Raw genomic sequence first — 19,138 nt, 5'->3', positions numbered from 1 at the left:
AATTATTCCTATTTATTTTGTGAATAGTATGTTTTTCTTCTTTGAAAAGTTGTTTTTGCTTTATATGTTGCAATTCCATTATAATAAGGGTTTTGATCCAGGTCAAATGAAGAATGATTCTGGAGAATACCGAAAGGTAATAGATGATAAAAACAACTTATTCTTTTGTTAGATTACAAAAATATTTACACTAAAATTCACTCACACATTATGGGTTTTTGAAGTACAGATGCACGGCACGTGTGTTTCCTATTATTAAAGAACACACAGTCATAATTATGGCTCCAACCTGATTTTTTTTCATTGCATTGACTGTATTTGATTTGAAACCAACACAAAGCCTTCCTTATAAATTTGAGGCCTTTGGTCAATAAAACTCCCCAAATATACATTTCTAAACTTCTAACATTAATATATTAATAATATCAATGTTATTTTTCTTGTCATCTCCCCAGAACTTCTGCAGTGAACTTCCATTGAAAAGGCCTCACATCAGCACTCTACAAGTAATTTTTTATTTCCCCTCTAACTCCAAACCTTGGTTCTTCTAGTTCTGAGAATTGAACCACCATTCTCCAATTCACCCAGGCTAAAAAGTCATTGATTAGTCCCATAGCTTTCTCTCTGCTTAGCTAACTAGCCAAGAGATCTTGCTGACTGAGTCTTCCTTCAAAATCTAGAGTCATCTCATTCTTTCTATTTCCTCTGCCACAACCAAGATCCATGTCATGTGCATCTCTTATCATGCATACCACAATACACTCAATGCCATTTTAAAAAATACACACACATATTTATCTATCTATAAAATACTAGATTTGAAATATTATTTAGGACTTCAGTTCAGTTCAGTTCAGTTCAGTCACTCAGTTGTGTCCGACTTAGTTATCATTTAATAGCTATAACTTTTGGAAAACTAGTTAATCCATGAAATTTATTTTTCTCAACTAGTAAATGACAATAATAATACTTAACCAAAGTATCTAATATAAAGCTTAAAGTAAAATGATTTTATAAACATATTAGTCTTATGGAATATGCCCATAATTGGAAATATCATTTATTCACCCTTTTGTTTTTAGTCTTTCTTTAATCAGCCAATCATTCATTTAGTTATTCATCTATTTATTTATTCAACGATAATCATTTGTTTGGGAGGCACTGAGCTAGGTCCTAGAAGTACAGATTTATTTCATGTGAGTATAGAGTTACACTGTTAAATCTCTTATTCCTCAAAAAGGATTAAAGACATTTTGATTCCAGAGCCCACAAGCATATAATTACTTTTTTGCCCTCTCTAATTTGGTCTTTGCCTCAAGGAATGTACAACACACTAGGATAACCACTGTATCTGTTTTACTGTAATGTTTAAAATACTGTTACAAAAGCATTTACAGTAATTTCCAATTCATACAACATATATAAATCAGAATAAAAGTTAGGGAAAGACTTTAAAGAGGAGACACTGAAACTGATATTTAATAGACAAGTGTAAGTTAGCTAAACAAGTAAAGGGTAGGTAGAAGAAGACAGATAAAACTACATATAAGGGTGCAGGCATAGGAAACAGTCTGGCATATTCAGGGATTCCAAGATGGCTCAACGGTAAAGAATCCACCTGCCAATGCAGGAGACAAAGGAGATACAAGTTTCATGTCTGGGTCAGGAAGGTCCCCTTAAGGAGAAATTACAACCCACTCCAGGATTCTAGCCAGGAAATCCAATGGACAGAGGAGCCTGGCTGGCTACGGTCCATGGGGTCATAAAAGAGTTGAACACAACTGAGCATATGGCATATTCACTTCCTTAGTTATAGAATGAGATTATAACTATTTAAAGATAGTTTTATTGATATTATTACAGTCTAATTATGAAGATAGTATACTTCATTTTTAGTTAGGTGTGCAGAAGAGAATTATTTTGAACTTCAAAGTGAATATATACTAAATATGAATATGTACTGCAAGCATTTTTCTTTTTTAGAAAGCAGATTACCATAGTTTGTATTCCTAGGAAACACTCAGACAATAGTGTGCCTGGAGGAAGTTTACTTAGAATGCTCTGGCCATAAGACTTATGAGAGAGTGAGAGAGGTGATCAGTTGTTGAGCACAGCTGTTCTTGGGGAGGGGATTTACTTTGGGTGAGGCTGTGAAGGTCAGCTCTAGGATAAGGAGTCAGTTGTGAAGCATATACACATACCTTTTTAGCTGGAAGAAGTGCCTCTGTCCTTAGGTGGGATTTGTACGAGAAACTACAGCGTCTGCAAGACTTTACCCATTGCCCACGTAGGATCCACTGGCTACATACAATACAGTCATCCATCTGGGAACAACTTTTCCAGGATCCATATGGCTCTCTTTTTCTGGGTAAATTTAAAAAAGGAAGACCATGAGGATAATTTAGCTTCCTATCCCTGTATCTGGTCTTGACATCTCAATTGATACCAGTTGGCTCCCTCCATTTATCTAGATCGTCTTCATTGTAAATTCCTTTCACCCTTTGCCAGTACCTAGGCTAGACTACATAAGACTGAGTGGGTTTACTTTTGATGTGATTCAGATGCAGATATAGATCCTCAGAACTGTCACCTTGCCCTTCTATGTTTATAACTCCTATACTTGTCCATCTAATGTCCAATTGGATAGTTAAATAATAAAACCCACCCTCATGGATCATTTTGGTTCCAGAAATGTTATTCCTTCTTTACATTGTATATCAGTATCCCTAACATTCTCCAATAATCAATTACTATACTGGTCATGTACTCTTTTTTTTTTTAAATTTTTAAATATAAATTTATTTATTTTAATTGGAGGCTAATTACTTTACAATATTGTATTGGTTTTGCCATCCATGAACATGAATCTGCCATGGGTATACTCTTTACTTTAGCCAAGAGATGGTGACTTCCTTCTGCTTCCTAGGATCACTTCTTGACTAACTATCTTGAAAGTGATGGTAGGGGAGGCAGCATAGCTAAGGAAATATTTAAGTATTAAATTCCTAAATTATTTAGGATGCTAAGTAGACCTAGGCCAATATTTGCAATACAAAAAGATTTCCAAAATAATATGCAGCCATTTAAGCATCTAAGATGGTATAATGTCTTCTGTATATATGGAAGATGCTCTAACTGATGCTGACATTACATATTGTACAGAATTTTTTCACTTCTTAATTAAAATATCACATATTTAAATCTTTAACTATAACAGAAAGTTATTGAAATATTCATAAAGACTGTTCTTAAAGGAATAAAATGAAAGCTGACATTTTAATCCCATGGCACTATTACTCACTGTTTCATAGAAAAAGGGAAAAACACTAACTACAGAGTCTTGAAGAAAAAATTCTGAAACCAGGATGGTGGCAATAGACAAAAAGTTGGTGACTACTGAAGAGACAGTGAGATGCTATAGTGTATAACCTCTGTCAAGCAGCATATTTGATATATTTTTGTGACTTTTCTACTACTGTTTTTCATAATATTTTCTTTAGTATTCAAGGTATAATGTTATCAGATCCTATTATACTTATTTTAAAATCTGGTTTTCTTAAGTGCATAGAGGATGTTTCCATGTCCTAAAGAAAATCATCAGCACATTTTACAAACTACATTGTTATTGCTATTATTTTTGTGTATTTTAGAGTAATTTAAGTCTTATAAAACATAATTGTCATAAATATTTGGACCTCACAATGATTTCAAAGTGTATAAGTAAAGAAAATGACTTCATTTAGAGACAAAATAACTAATGTTTCAGATAGGTTAGGAGAAAAGCCAGGTTTTGAATTTCTATGTTTTCATGTTTTGAATTTCTAAGTTTTCATGTTTTGAAAGTTTTTCATTTTTTAAGTTTTCATAGATACACAAAAAATGAAAGAATGCTGGAAAGAGTAGCAGTTCTCTGTGAGGAAAAATCAATACTAGTTACCATCCAGGCCATCTATGAACAACTTTGAAACATAGGTAGTCTCTTATTCACCTCTTCCTCAGAGATAAAATGGGAAGTCAATGCACATGGCAAGTTTGGACTCTTACCAGTTAACAATCATTTAGATCCACAGGAAGAGATAGTTTTATTCTATAATTATAACTCTCAGAAACAGCAACAGACTCCAGTATCCTTGCCTGGAATATTCCATGGACAGAGGAGCCTGGTGGGCTACAGCCCATGGGGTCTCAAAGAGTTGGACATGACAAAGCGTGTGCATGCATACATGGGTACACACACACACACACACACACACAAGTCACCATTAAAGTTTGCCTTCCTCAGAAAGACCTTGGAAATAGGAAAGTCTTGCCTGTTAAGACTCAATGAAGCAAATGTTTCAGCACGTATTTTTAACATACTTGCATATTGTTTTTAATTAAAAATTGTATAGTCTAATTTTTAGAAACAATGTAGTGCAAGCCTTGAAAATTTTCATTTGAGATCCATAGAGACAAAAGACACCAAGGCCTCAGATTTAGGTTCAGCAATCAAGGTTTAGAGAATATTTTTACCAATATGCATGAAAAAAAGACAGGAGAATCATTAGGGGGGATTAATTCAGTGTTCATGTGTGGGTAAGGCCTACTGAAACACACAGACTGCAACCTCTTTAACAAGGTATTACTGTTTAAAGTGAGAACAATGTCTAGTCACGTTAATCCCACATAAAATTAGGATAAAGGGGGAGGGGTATCTGCACTTACTTATAGTTGAAAATAACATATTTCGTCTATCATATGAATATGCCATTTTTATTTTTATATAATTCCTAAAATATTACTCCAAAATTGACTATAATAAACAGTAGGAAACATAAATCATATTATTTATTATTTAGTTCAGGCCCTGATGATTGGACTTATGTTAGTGGTTAAATTACTTAGCCTTCCTAAACTTATATCCCTCCTCTTCCTCCAGCCCCTGAGGTGGCTAATTATAGTAAAATACTCTACATACAGATGTATTTTGCCTATATGAGAAAAAATTGTAAATGTTTTCAAAATGATTCACAATGTGAAAATATGACATATTTTCCATTTTTAATATGAAGAGCCCTAATGTGGTTCCTTAACTAGGTATTATCCTTTGATCCACAATTAATGTAATTCCTTAGGAATATTGGATCTCTTCATTGAAAAAAAATTTTTTAAGCATTTGAATATGTTTACTTATATCTATCACTTAACCCTTGATTTCAATTTTAAAAATACCTATTATGATATTTTACTTTCATGAAAACATTTGCTTTGTCCCTCCCTGAAGTTATATTAGCTGCATTTATATTAAGCCATGATTCAGAATTTCTAAATGTCAATAACACTGCCTTTAATCCTATATTAGCTTTTCCCCCCATTTTTGATTAGTAGTTTCAATGGGCTAAGAATTATCAAGCCAAAAGAAATGTATTCATAATAAGACCATACAGTGTACCACCCATCTATTTCTTTCTGAATATAAGGGGTGTAAAGTTCTGATAATAAAAAAAGTAACTATGATGATATTGCACTAGGTTTCTATTATAGGAAATTTGCAACCACCTAGTTAAGTGAGCTTTAACAAGTCACATTATTTCTCTGGATTTTTTTTGTTTTTTCCATGTAATCAAATCTGTGTCTTTCTGTCTTGAAAGAAACTTTTTCTCTGAAGATATTTTTGTTCACCTTATTTTATTTTCTTATAGCTTTTCTATCCAGATAAATGGAGAAGGAAATGGCAACCCACTCCAGTATTCTGTTCTGGAGAATCCCATGGACAAAGGAGCCTGGCGGGTTACAGTTCATGGGGTCGCAAAGAGTTGGACACGACTGACTGAAGTGACTGGGCATGGGGCACACATCCAGATAAAATATTTTGTTTCCAAAAATAACTATCATATATTGCTACACTTCTGACAAGTTTTAGAGAAGAAAATCTAAATGGAAATATATTATTAAGAAGTATTAAAGGAAAAATAATTTGTATTACTTTATCACTTTAATTATTTGCCAAAAATGAAGTAATAAAATACTAGAAGAATGGGTACTTGATTTACACTAAGAATAATACTCAATTTTTTTGAGTTTTAAAATATAATTCTCATTCCTGATAGTTTCGAGGTGAACATATACATATAAAATTGACTCAAAGTAGAATGATGATATGTCTACAAATAAAAAAGGCATAAACCTTTCTGAACTGGAAGCAACTGAAGAAAAGGATGATACAAAAGTATTCTTTTGGAAACTGCAAGATGGAATTGATCTATAACTGATTTAAAACACGCAGTTAAGCAAAAAAAATAAAACAAAAACTAAGCAGGACAGAAAGAATAGAGAGTAAATCCTATTTATATAAATTACTTCCTCCAAATCTCAGTAGTTCCAGAAATAAAGACAGAGGGAAAAATTTAAAAAAAAATAGCAATGAAATAAGTGGAGACAACTTTGCAACTTTAAAAGCAAAAAGTTACTAGAGATAAAGGACTTACATGTGTCCGAAACATTGATTAAATAGAAACTCAGAGAGAAGTATGCAGGACTTTCTCAGGGAAAATAGAGGTAAAGAGTGTACATGTATATGTATATACATATGTATATATACATAAGGAGTATTGAATGATTTGAACTTTGGAATTCTCATTGATAACATTGGAAGTTAGGAGTCATTGCAACAATGCCTTTAAGTTCTACAGAAGCATGTTTTCTAACCAGAACCTAGAGTTCTGTACTCAAACATCTATCCAATCAAGTCTCAGGTTTAATGACAGACATCAAATATTTAAGTTCGGAAAGACTGACTGCCCACATATAGCCTCTCTTAAGAAGTGGATGGAAATTAAGTAAAGTAAGTAAGTGAAGTCGCTCAGTCGTGTCCGACTCTTTGTGACCCCGTGGACTGTGGCCTATTAGGCTTTTCCATCCATGGGGTTTTCCAGGCAAGAATACTGGAGTGGGTTGCCATTTCCTTCTCCAGGAGATCTTCCCCACCCAGGGATCAAACCCAGGTCTCCCACGTTGTAGACAGATGCTTTACCATCTGAGCCACCAGGGAAGTCTCAAGTTTAATGACAGACATCAAATATTTAAGTTCTGAAAGACTGACTGCCCACATAAAGCCTCTGACTGCCACATATAGAAGTGGATGGAAATTAGCATCTATCAAAATAACAAAGCAAAATGAAATTGATAAATATGGGATATAGAAACCCAGGTTCAGCACAGGAAAGAAGTAAAATAATATCCTCAAGATAATGGTAAATGCATATCTTGTTAGTCAGATCTACAGATTAAGAATGCCAATTTGAAGCAGGTCGAAATGCAAAAGCTGGGAAACAAACATACACATATGCTGTCATTATACACACTTCTGACTTGTTGGAACTAAAGAATTAACTTCAGTGTTCTTCATATTATTCTGTTATTTATCATTCTAGACATTTTTTTCCCCATGACCAGCAATAAATGTGGATAAGTCTGGAAAAAAAATTTTTTTTTAAATAATCATTAGAATTTAAACCAAATCACTGTTTTTCTATATGTAAATTTTATGTGTTTCTCCTTAAAAATTATGTCAATAATAGTATAAACACTATAGTTGCAATGTCCAGAGAATAGTAACAATGGGATTTTTATTTCTAACAGACTAAAAACCCTTTTACATCTTTATTGAGATATTTGGGATTCATCTAATATTTTCATGAATAATAAAAATATACCTAGAAGTGCATTTTGTTGGAATATTTCAAGCATAAACTAGTGAGGCTTGGTCACTGAAAATTCCTTAATGCATAATAATATAATAAAATATTTAAGGAAATTCAGGATAATCAATAATACCATGAAGACACTGTGTTTTAAACACTGGCAACCACAATGTGTATAATAGTGGGTTATCATATGTAGATCTTAAATATGTATTAATAGTTTTTTAAATGCTCTATTTAAATTAACAAGAAATTATATATTAAATATTTTAGCAATAAATTATTTATTTGAAGTACATACTTTCTATCTTTCAGTCCTCAAATATAGGTTAACTGAATAATTTATTTCAGACATGATGGGAAAAAATCTGAATTATTATATTTGCTAAGGTTCTCAATTGTGTCTGACTCTTTGCAGCCCCATTGCTGCAGCATGCCAGGCTTGTATCCAGAAGTAAAGCTGATCAATTCCATTAAAATGACTTATTACAAAAGTTAGATCCAACTAGCTTTTTTCCCCCCTGTTTTGTTATTTTGTGGATAATATATGTATTGTTTTAAATTTAGCTATAAATCTAAGCAGTTAGGGAAATACACAGGATCCTAACTGCTTCATTGTCATTAGTTCATGGAAAAATAAAGGATGCTTATAGAGCTTTTTTTTTTTTTTAATAAATAGACCTCCAAATTGCTTTTTTTTCCAATATAAAAAACTAGGTATGTAATAGAAATGAATATTATGTGAAGAATCTAGTTTTATTGCTTGGAATCGGCCATTTTCAGCTAGGATATTGTTTTACATTTGCTGAAATATGATTGCATGACAAAAAATTAAGTCTGTGAGTTCAGCTTTGAATGGCTCAATTGGAGACTGTGGATTGTAAATATATCCATTATGCAACTGGATTCTAGGTTGGTGCTCAAGAAAGAGATATGAATTAGGAAGTAGATAAGTCATAAAGGTAAGTCCATTAAATAATCCAAGGGAGTATATAGATTAATCCTGGTCTGGACTAAGATAGAATCCCAAGACATATTGATATTTAAGCTGTGCTCTGCCACTCAGTTGTGTAAGACTCTTTGGGACCCCATGGACTTCAGCCCACCAGGTTCCTCTGTCCATTGGGATTCTCCAGGCAAGGACACTGGAGTGGGTTGCCATGCCCTCATCCAGGGAAGCTTCCCAATCCAAGGACAGAACCCAGATCTCCCGCATTTCAGGCAGATTCTTTACCTCTGAGCCACCAGGGAAGCCCCAAATACTTGAAGGGTAGCCTCTCTCTTCTCCAGGGCATCTTCCTGACACAGGAATCAACAGGGGTCTCCTACATTACAGGCAAATTCTTTACCAGCTGAGCTAAACACACACACACACACACACACACACACACACATGAACATGCACACATTAGCATCCAGATAAGTAAAACACAACTCAATATAAAAAATATTATAGAAGCCAGTGAAAGAATGTGTTTTGAGGGAGAATAACCAAAAATATCAAGCACTTAAGAGAAAACTTTGATAGCCTTGGTGACACTAATATAGAAGAATAATAGGGATGGAAAATTAGATTTTATCCAGGTTGACAAATTATACAACAAAGTGACAAATTCAAGAGATTAGAACTGATAGACGGAGTGCCTGAAAAACTATGGATGGACGTCTATGACATTGTACAGGAGGCAGTGATTAAGACAAGCCCTAAGAAAAAGAAACACAAAAAGGCAAAACAGTTGTTTGAGGAGGCCTTACAAATAGCTGAGAAAAGAAGAGAAGTGAAAGGCAAAGGAGAAAAGGAAAGATAAACCCATTTGAATGCAGAGTTCCAAAGAATAGCAAGGAGAGATAAGAAAACTTCCTCAGTGATCAATGCAAAAAAAAAGAAAAAAGAAAGAAAATAATAGAATGGGAAAGACTAGAGATCTCTTCAAGAAAATTAGAGATACCAAGGGAAAATTTCATGCAAAAATGGGCACAAAAAGGACAGAAATGGCATGGAACCAGAAGATACTGAGAAGAGGTGGCAAGAATACACAGAAGAACTGTATAAAAAAATGTCTTGATGACCCAGATAATCATGATGGTGTGATCACTCACCTAGAGCCAAACATCCTGGGATGCGAAGTCAAGTGGGCCTTAGGAAGCATCACCATGAACAAAGCTAGCGGAGGTGCTGAAATTCCAGCTGAGCTATTTCAAATCCTAAAAGATGAAGCTGTGAAAGTGCTGCACTCAATATGCCAGCATATTTGGAAAACTCAGCAGTGGCCACAGGACTGGAAAAGATCCATTTTCATTCCAATCCCAAAGAAAGACAATGCCAAAGAATGTTCAAACTACCGCACCATTGCAATCATCTCACATGCTAGCAAAGTAATGCTCAAAATTCTCCAAGCCAGGCTTCAACAGTACATGAAATGTGAACTTCCAGATGTTCAAGCTGGATTTAGAAAAGGTAGAGAAACCAGAGATCAAATTGCCAACATCCACTGGATCATGGAAAAAGCAAGAGAGTTCCAGAAAAATATCTAGTTCTGCTTTATTGACTATGCCAAAGCCTTTGACAGTGTAGATCACAACAAACTGTGGAAAATTCTTTAAGAGATGGGAATGCCAGACCACTTGACCTGCCTCCTGAGAAATGTTAGAAACATTTCTAAAAATGTTTCTAGAACTGTTAGACATGAAACAACAGACTGGTTCCAAACCAGGAAAGAAGTATATCAAGACTGTATATTGTCACCCTGCTTATTTAACTGGATGAAGCACAAACTGGAATCAACATTGTTGAGAGAAATATCAATAATCTCAGAAATATAGATGACACCTACATTGTGGCAGAAAGTGAAGAAGAACTAAAGAGCCTCTTGATGAAAGTGAAAGAGGAGAGTGAAAAAGTTGGCTTAAAACTCAATATTCAGAAAACTAAGAACATGGCATCCAGTCCCATCATTTCATGGCAAACAGATGGGGAGAAAATGGAAACAGTGAGAGGCTTTATTTTCTTGGGCTCCAAAATCGCTGCAGATGGTGACCAGAGCCATGAAATTAAAAGACACTTATTCCTTGGAAGGAAAGTTATGACCAACCTAGATAGCATATTAAAAAGCAGAGACATTACTTTGCCAACAAAGATCCATCTTGTCAAGGCTATGGTTTTTCCAGTAGTCATGTATGGATGTGAGAGTTGGACTATAAAGAAAGCTGAGCTCCGAAGAATTGATGCTTTTGAACTGTGGTGTTGGGGAAGACTCTTGAGAGTCCCTTGGACTGCAAGGAGATCCAACCAGTCCATTGTAAAGGAGATCAGTCCTGAGTGTGCATTGGAAGGACTGATATTGAAGCTGAAACCCCAATACTTTGGCCACCTGATGCGCAGAACTGACTCATTTGAAAAGACTCAGATACTGGGAAAGATTGAAGGCAGGAGGAGAAGGGGGTGACAGAGGATGAAATGGTTCGATGGCATCAACGACTCAATGGACATGAGTTTGTGTAAATTCCGGGTTAGTGATGGACAGGGAGGCCTGGTGTCCTGTGGTCCACTGCGTTTTCAAAGAGTTGGACACAACTGAGCTACTGATCTGACTGAACTGAACTGAACCTAGACAGCGTATTAAGAAGCAGAGACATTACTTTGCCAACAAAGTTCTGTCTAGTTAAAGTTATGGTTTTTCCAGTAGCCATGTATGGATGTGAGAGTTGGACTATTAAGAAAGCTGAACAGTGAAGAATTGATGCTTTTAACTGTGGTGTTGGCGAAGTCTCTTGAGAGTAGCTTGTACTGCAAGGAAATCAAACCAGTTAATCCTAAAGGAAATCAGTCCTGAATATTTTTTGGAAGGACTGAGGTTGAATCTGAAACTCCAATGCTTTGGCCACCTTATTTGAAGAACTGACTCATTAGGAAAGAGCCTGATGCTGGAGGACAAGGGGACAACAGAAGACGAGATAGTTGGATGGCATTACCAACTCGATGGACATGAGTTTGATTAAGCTCTGGCAGTTGGTGATGGACAGGGAAGCCTGGTGTGCTGCAGTCCTTGAGGTCGCAATGAGTCGGCCACAACTGAGTGACTGAACTGAAGTATAGATAATTCTAAGCATCAGTAAATTGACTGAGATTTAGCTCTGCTCTGTAGTTCCAGAAATGAAGACTTCTCTGAAGACCTCAGCAATGAAGCTGGGATTCCTATAAACTTGTCATGTCCTGGAGATGATTTGGGAGTAAAGACAATAGAATCATAAAGAACCAAGAACTAATTCTATGCTACAAATTTCAGAATGTCATTCTGACACTAGATGGTATGTATATAGTACAGTAGTCACTTGGCTTCAGGCACTCTCCTACATACTAAACTTTAAGATGTATACTTGTGAATATTACTATAACGAAGCAAATGGTAGTTTTACCATTATCCCACATCTTATATTTGAAGAAACTGAGGTGTAGAAATGTTAATTACTTGTGCTAGACCTCAAAAGAAATGAACACTAAACCGTGACTTGGTCCTACCCTATTTGATCCAGAAATTAGGACCCTATCCATATTTTTGAAGTCCCTGGTTGTTCAGATGGTAAAGGATATGCCTACATTGAAGAAAACCCAGGTTCAGTCCGTGGGTCAGGAAGATCCCCTGGAGAACGAAATGGCTACCCACTCCAATATTCTTGCCTGGTAAATCCCATAGACAGAAGAGTGTCCCAGGCTACAGTCCATGGGGTCACAAAGAGTTGGTCAGACATGACTGAGCAGCTATCACTTTCACTTTCATCCATATTTTCACAGCCCCTTTTTAATAACAAACAATACTTACTAGTCGATGAAAGGAATGAGAACATGGTTAATGGGGTTTAGAAAAGAAGAACTATGGCTTACTTTAGAAGTTAACATCAAACAAAGTATTTCCAAAAATGAGAGGGTGTATATTGGGCTTCCCATGTGGCACAGTGTTAAAGAATCTGATTGACAATGCAGGATACGCAAGAGATGTGGGTTTAATTCTGGGATCAGGAAGATCCCTTGGAGTAGGAAATGGCAACCCACTCCAGTATTCTTGCCTAGAAAATTCCATGGAGAGAGGAGCCTGGTGTTCTATAGTATATAGGGTCACAAAGAGTCTGATAAAACTGAAGCAACTTTATATATATATATATATATATATATATATATATATATAAATAAACACACACACACACACACACATATATATATGCACATGTGTATATATACACACGTATAACTGATTCACTTTGCTGGACAGTAGAAACGAATACAACATTGCAAAGCAACTATACTCCAATAAAAATTAATTAAAAAAAATTCAGCAATGAAAGTGTTCCAAAAATAAAAAGATTTACCATCAATTGTCTCAGATGGACCTTTTTTATATCTGCCTTTCCCTCTCTGAAGTATTTCTAATAGTTAAATGTAATCAAGCCAATTACATAATCATCTTCAGCTTTCCCAAAAGACAAAATCTCCTGCTTAATTTGTAAATGCTACAATCATCAAATCACAGTTTACTACATAACCACCAGCTCAAATTAAGTCGATTTTTTAAATAGCTGTTTAATAGAAAATATGTCTAAACATTAGGAGTTTTGATTTGTGAGAATAGAAAAAAAAACTGAGCTTGTCTAAAAATAGAGAATGAATATTAAAAATAACAGAATAATGTAAGTTCCCAAAGCTTATGTTCAGTTTAATTTATACAATAAATTATGTATTTAAGAGAAACAATAGGCTATAATTTTAAAATCTGTGAAGTTGACAGTAGAATATAATGGTTCATTAGATTCACTTAGCAGTATACAATTAATAATAGAGTAATCAAGACAGTATAATTTGATAGATAAATAGGATAGATTGATGGATGGGTGAATACACATATAGATAGATAAATGTTTCAATAAAGATAAAGACATATCAACAAAAGCAGCAATTTGTTATTACTATATCTCAGTATCTGTTCATTAGGCTTCCTTAGCAAAGAACTGCAGACTAAGTGGCTTAAATAATAGAAAGAGTACATCTAATATAATGTTCAGAAGCTGGAAGTCTGAGATCAAAGTGTTAATGTGCTTATGTTTGAAAAAGTTTAATAAAAACAAATTTCTTCATAACAGATACTTCTGGGCAGAGATGAGATGAAATTAAAAATAAAGGCATGTATAATATAACAAATTTCTAGTAATAGCTTGGTTATTAGGTAATACAGCCAATCCAAATATCATCCTTCTGATGCAGAATAGTATTTTTAAAATTATACTCAGGATCCTCAATCCCTGCTTTTAAATTCTAGTATTTATGTGTTGTAGTTATACATTCTGAAAAAGTTTAGTAATCTTTCTAAATTGGACTGCTTTAAAAAATCTAAATATAGTAATATCTTCCTTCTGCAATATTTCAAGGATTTAATAAATTAGTATTTGTGAAATACTTGGAATTGTGCCTCATACATTTCAAACACTGTAGGACTACTCATTAAATAAAACACATCATTATTTAAATAAAATAAGATAAATGCAATGAAAATGTTACTTACCAAGAATTATAATTAATTCAATTATTTGTGACTGAGTTCCACAGGATGAGAAGGAATGTGGTGAGGGAAAATAGCAGGAAAGGTTTTTTACATTCATACATTCTATGTACTTTCAGGTAGAAACATACAATTTAGAATTGTTTCTAAGGGAGTGGTCTGTAAAACGGTCACTTGTTTCCCACAATTTATTTTAACTAGAAAGGTGTAAGCTGGTCACAGCAGAGAAAATGCCTCATTTTTCTGTTGACCTTTCCTTAGATAGTGTTCTGAAATCTCTTCTGCATGAGGAAAATTCAACCACTACCATTCTCTGACTGTTCAAATCCTAATATGTGTTTAATTAGTTATTCAACAGAAGACCAGCAATGGAGCCCTGGACAAGTGACAGGTGAGGATTAAATGCATCATGCTCTATCTATCACCAAAAGAACATTATAATGTATGGGTAGAGGATAAGGCTCCTTTTATGCACCTTAGACATTCTGTCACGTTCTTAACAGACACCATTTCCAGATCTCACTCTCACTTTTCTATAGCTGAACTCCATAAGGGTATGTGGAGGGTGGGGGATTGGGTTCTTATCTTTTAGATAAATTTCCCCTTTGTTTATAGCTCTTCCTGGGTCAAGATTTGCCTACATGTACATTTCATTTTTTGATTCATTAGCACTTAGCAATCTAATTCTAAACTCATTTATAGGCTTGGAATTTGCAGGCCTGAAATAGCAAATAGGCACTGATGGGAAGGCATTGACGATATTGATGAGAAAATTGTCTACATGATCGAATAGATAATTTTAAGGAAAGCAAGGCATAATAGAGCCCTGTTGAAAAGCTGAAGCCTTTAGGGGTATGAAGATTCTAAGAAATAAGAGAGCAATGCGATTGGAAAGAGGTAAGGGGTGACAAGATTGCTATAATCAAAGATTGGGATATTGAGTTTTAATATAAAATATTATTTATTTATTCAACTATTATTTAACTGTAATATACTAATAAGTGTTAAGACTTGTTCTGTACAAAGTATTAAACATAGAATACAAACATCTTTAATTTCTGAAGTTTAAAATCTGTTAGAGTGAAACAGAAATAAAATAACATATTTAGACTATATTATTGGAGAAAATAATACACATGCTAGTAAAGTAATGCTCAAAATTCTCTAAGCCAGGCTTAAGCAATACATGAACCGTGAACTTCCAGATGTTCAAGCTGGTTTTAGAAAAGGCAGGGAAACCAGAGATCAAATTGCTAACATCCACTGGATCATGGAAAAAGGAAGAGAGTTCCAGAAAAACATCTACTTCTGCTTTATTGACCATGCCAAAGCCTTTCACTGTGTGGATCACAATAAACTGTGGAAAATTCTGAAAGAGATGGAAATACCAGACCACCTTACCTGCCTCTTGAGAAACCTATATGCAGGTCAGGAAGCAACAGTTAGAACTGGACATGAAACAACAGACTGGTTCCAAATAGGAAAAAGAGTACATCAAGGCTGTATATTGTCACCCTGCTGATTTAACTTATATGCAGAGTACATCATGAGAAACGCTGGGCTGAGTGAAGCACAAGCTGGAATCAAGATTGCTGGGAGAAATATCAATAACCTCAGATATGCAGATGATACCACCCTTATGGCAGAAAAGTGAAGAGGAACTAAAAAGACTCTTGATGAAAGTGAAAGAGGAGAGTGAAAAAGTTGACTTAAAGCTCAACATTCAGAAAACTAAGATCATGGTATCTGGTCCCATCACTTCATGGCAAATAGATGGGGAAACAGTGGAAACAGTGTCAGAATTTATTTTTGGGGGCTCCAAAATCACTACAGATGGTGACTGCAGCCATGAAATTAAAAGAAACTCCTTGGAAGGAAAGTTATGACCAACCTAGACAGCATATTGAAAAGCAGAGACATTACTTTGCCAACAAAGGTCTGTCTAGCCAAGGCTATGGTTTTTCCAGTGGTCACGTATGGATGTGAGAGTTGGACTGTGAAAAAAGCTGAGCGCCGAAGAATTGATGCTTTTGAACTGTGGTGTTGGAGAAGACTCTTGAGAGTCCCTTGGACTGCAGGGAGATCCAACCAGTCCATTCTAAAGGAGATCAGTCCTGGGTGTTCATTGGAAGGACTGATGCTAAAGCTGAAACTCCAGTACTTTGGCCACCTCATGGGAAGAGTTGACTCATTGGAAAAGACTCATGCTGGGAGAGACTGGGGGCAGGAGGACAAGGGGAAGACAGAGGATGAGATGGCTGGATGGCATCACTGACTCGATGGACGTGAGTTTGAGTGAACTCTGGGAGCTGGTGATGGACAGCAAGGCCTGGCATGCTGCGATTCATGGGGTCGCAAATAGTTGGACACAACTGAGCGACTGAACTGAACTGAACTGATTGGAGAAAAAAATGCAGTGATGAATATAAAGAGTATCAGCAAAGGTTAGTAATCTTAAATGGGGTGGTTAGACAGACTTCACTGAAGAGAATTTTGAGTAAAATATCCGAATAATTTTGTATGAGGGAAGGAACAAAGCAGGTATCTTGTGAAAGAGCACTTCAGGGAGAGTGAACAGCAAGTGCACAAGCTGAGGACAGGAGGTATGCCTGGCAAGTGTGAGATACAGCAAGCTGACTTATGTATCAGTTGCAAGTTTTAAAACATATCCATTAACATTTCTATATTGTTGTGCTATGATGGGGGAAGAGACGGACACAGAAATCATAATTTAAAAATATATAATTTTTTTTTCTAAAAATAAGAGTTTTATTTATTTATTGATTGATTTTAATATTTTAATTTTATTGGAGTATAGTTGGTTTACAATGGTGTTAGTTTCAGGTGTACAGAAAAGTGATTCAGTTATACATAAACACATATTCATTATTTTTTGGATTCTTTTCTCATATAGGTTACCACAGTATATTGGGTAGAATTCCCTGTGCTATAAGTAGGTCCTTGTTGGTTATGTATCTTATATTAACATACAGTAGTGTGTGTATATTCATCTCCAGATTTATTCCTCCTTCTTGATTGGCATGTTCTTTTAATAAAAGACTTTTGGTCAAATAATAGGCTAAGAGTGACATAGTCTCCTTCCTCTTGTGACGTCAAGCAGAATAGCAGTAGAAGATCATAGGGACACCAGAAGAAAATTGTAGACAAAAAATTTACGCAGAGTTAAAATTTTTCCTTTTTTCTGTTTTAATTCTGATATGGACTGATATGCAAATGTAAGTGCCTCTTGAGACCCTAAATCACTGCTCCCCTCTGTCCACTCTTGTGTGTTTGGAGTTATGATGATAAAACCTGATTAGGAATATTAATTACATCTGCCATTTCATTCCTTACTCATTGATTCCAAGGGAACACATTTCTCACATTCTAGGTTCCAAAGAATCCTTGTCCTTTTGATCTAGCAGACAGAGGATACAATGGAAGATGTTCTTCTTTGTTTATATTCTAGTTATTAGAAATATAACCTATCTCTCTATTCATTCCTACCAGGGGAGATATTAAAAAGCCAGGTATAAAGGAGATAGGCAGATGACATCTATTTAGTCAGATCAGGTAGAAGATAGACCTAACCATCTCACTTTGAATAAGGGCTTAGTCTTTTGTCAGCTTTTTCTTCTTAAGGGTTCATTATTCAATAAAAATTATATGCAGAGATAAGATAATTACAAGATTAATAGTTACATGTTTATCTATAATAGAAATCCCCTTTATCTTTTAAAACAATGTAATAGCAGGAGATAACTACTGCAGGTATGCATAACACAGACACACACACAGATACACACAGACAGAAAAACACACATCTTTGAAATAATTGTCCTGAACTAAAGTTCGTACAGGGACCATAGCACTCCATCAAGAATTGCCTGTCAGTATTGTGTAATCAAAACATAACTGTTGAGTATGTGTGAAATAGAGTAATAGGGAAAAGAGTTTAATAATAATTAAACTTTACATGCTAATAAATGACGTATATGAATATTTTAAACTAATTCAGTTTAGCTAATGAATTAATCACCAATTAATCCCTTAATAAGAAGTATTAGAGAATAGCTCCAATATTTGACTCCAGTTATTTGTTTTGCATACAGAAATTTGAAGAATTGAGAGTGCATAGTTGAAAATCTTGCCAAAATACTAAAAAATGTTAAATATTTAAATGAGTAAACAGAGTTAAATAAAATGAGGTTTGGACACTTAAAAAATGAAGAAATGTAAAAGTGAGCTTTCCAAAGTTATGCATGTATCATGTACTAATATTTAATTAGTAAACATTTTAACACAAATCCAAAAATAAAATTTTAAACTCTTGAGTATGCAATAATGTTATGTACAAGTTACAAGAGAAGAAATGTTAACTAATTATCCTCAATATAATATAGAAAGGACTTTTAAAACTATCAGTAAATGATATGTATGAAGGAGGAACACTGCACTTGTTTCTTGAGTTCTTTCCTTAAATTGTAAGTGTGGTCAAGATATCTGTCTTTGCATGATCTTTTAACTATGACTACCTCTCTCTACATAGATAGATATAAATAGATAGATACATATAGATATAAAATATAAAATGATATAATATATATACTTTATATAATATATCATAAAATTATATCATATATCAAATAATATCATAAAATTATTTGCCACAGTGTTTTCCTTCCCCAAATACACATTTATCACTACATATATGTGTGTGTACGTGCGTGTGTGTGTGTGTGTATGGGGCTTCCTTGGTGGCTCAGATGGTAAAAATCTGCCTGCAATGCGTATACATATATAATATTTCATCAAATTAAGATTGGTTACAGGATCACAAGATTACATGTGATTTTTAAATTATAGTAACATTATCAGATAGTATAAGTAAAATATATGTACACAGTT

General features: G+C 34.6%; 1 long non-coding RNA gene across 2 annotated transcripts in view; it reads right to left on the bottom strand.

Annotated features, from left to right (window-relative positions):
* Nucleotides 1-2,209: 2,209 nt before the first annotated feature.
* LOC147366670 (uncharacterized) overlaps nt 2,210-19,138 on the bottom strand; it is a 927,553-nt gene continuing 910,624 nt past the window's right edge. The window contains exon 6 of one of the 2 annotated variants that reach the window (XR_015168914.1): nt 2,210-2,364. This is a non-coding gene — a long non-coding RNA (uncharacterized LOC147366670). The remainder of the gene's footprint in view (nt 2,365-19,138) is intronic. The other variant, XR_015168891.1, reaches the window with a different exon arrangement.

Source organism: Bos grunniens, chromosome 8 (assembly GCF_055505025.1).
Source record: "Bos grunniens cultivar Pamir isolate PY7600 chromosome 8, Bosgru_T2T1.0, whole genome shotgun sequence".
NCBI classification, from domain to species: Eukaryota; Metazoa; Chordata; class Mammalia; order Artiodactyla; family Bovidae; genus Bos; species Bos grunniens.
This window is presented reverse-complemented; position numbering and strand designations above follow the sequence as displayed.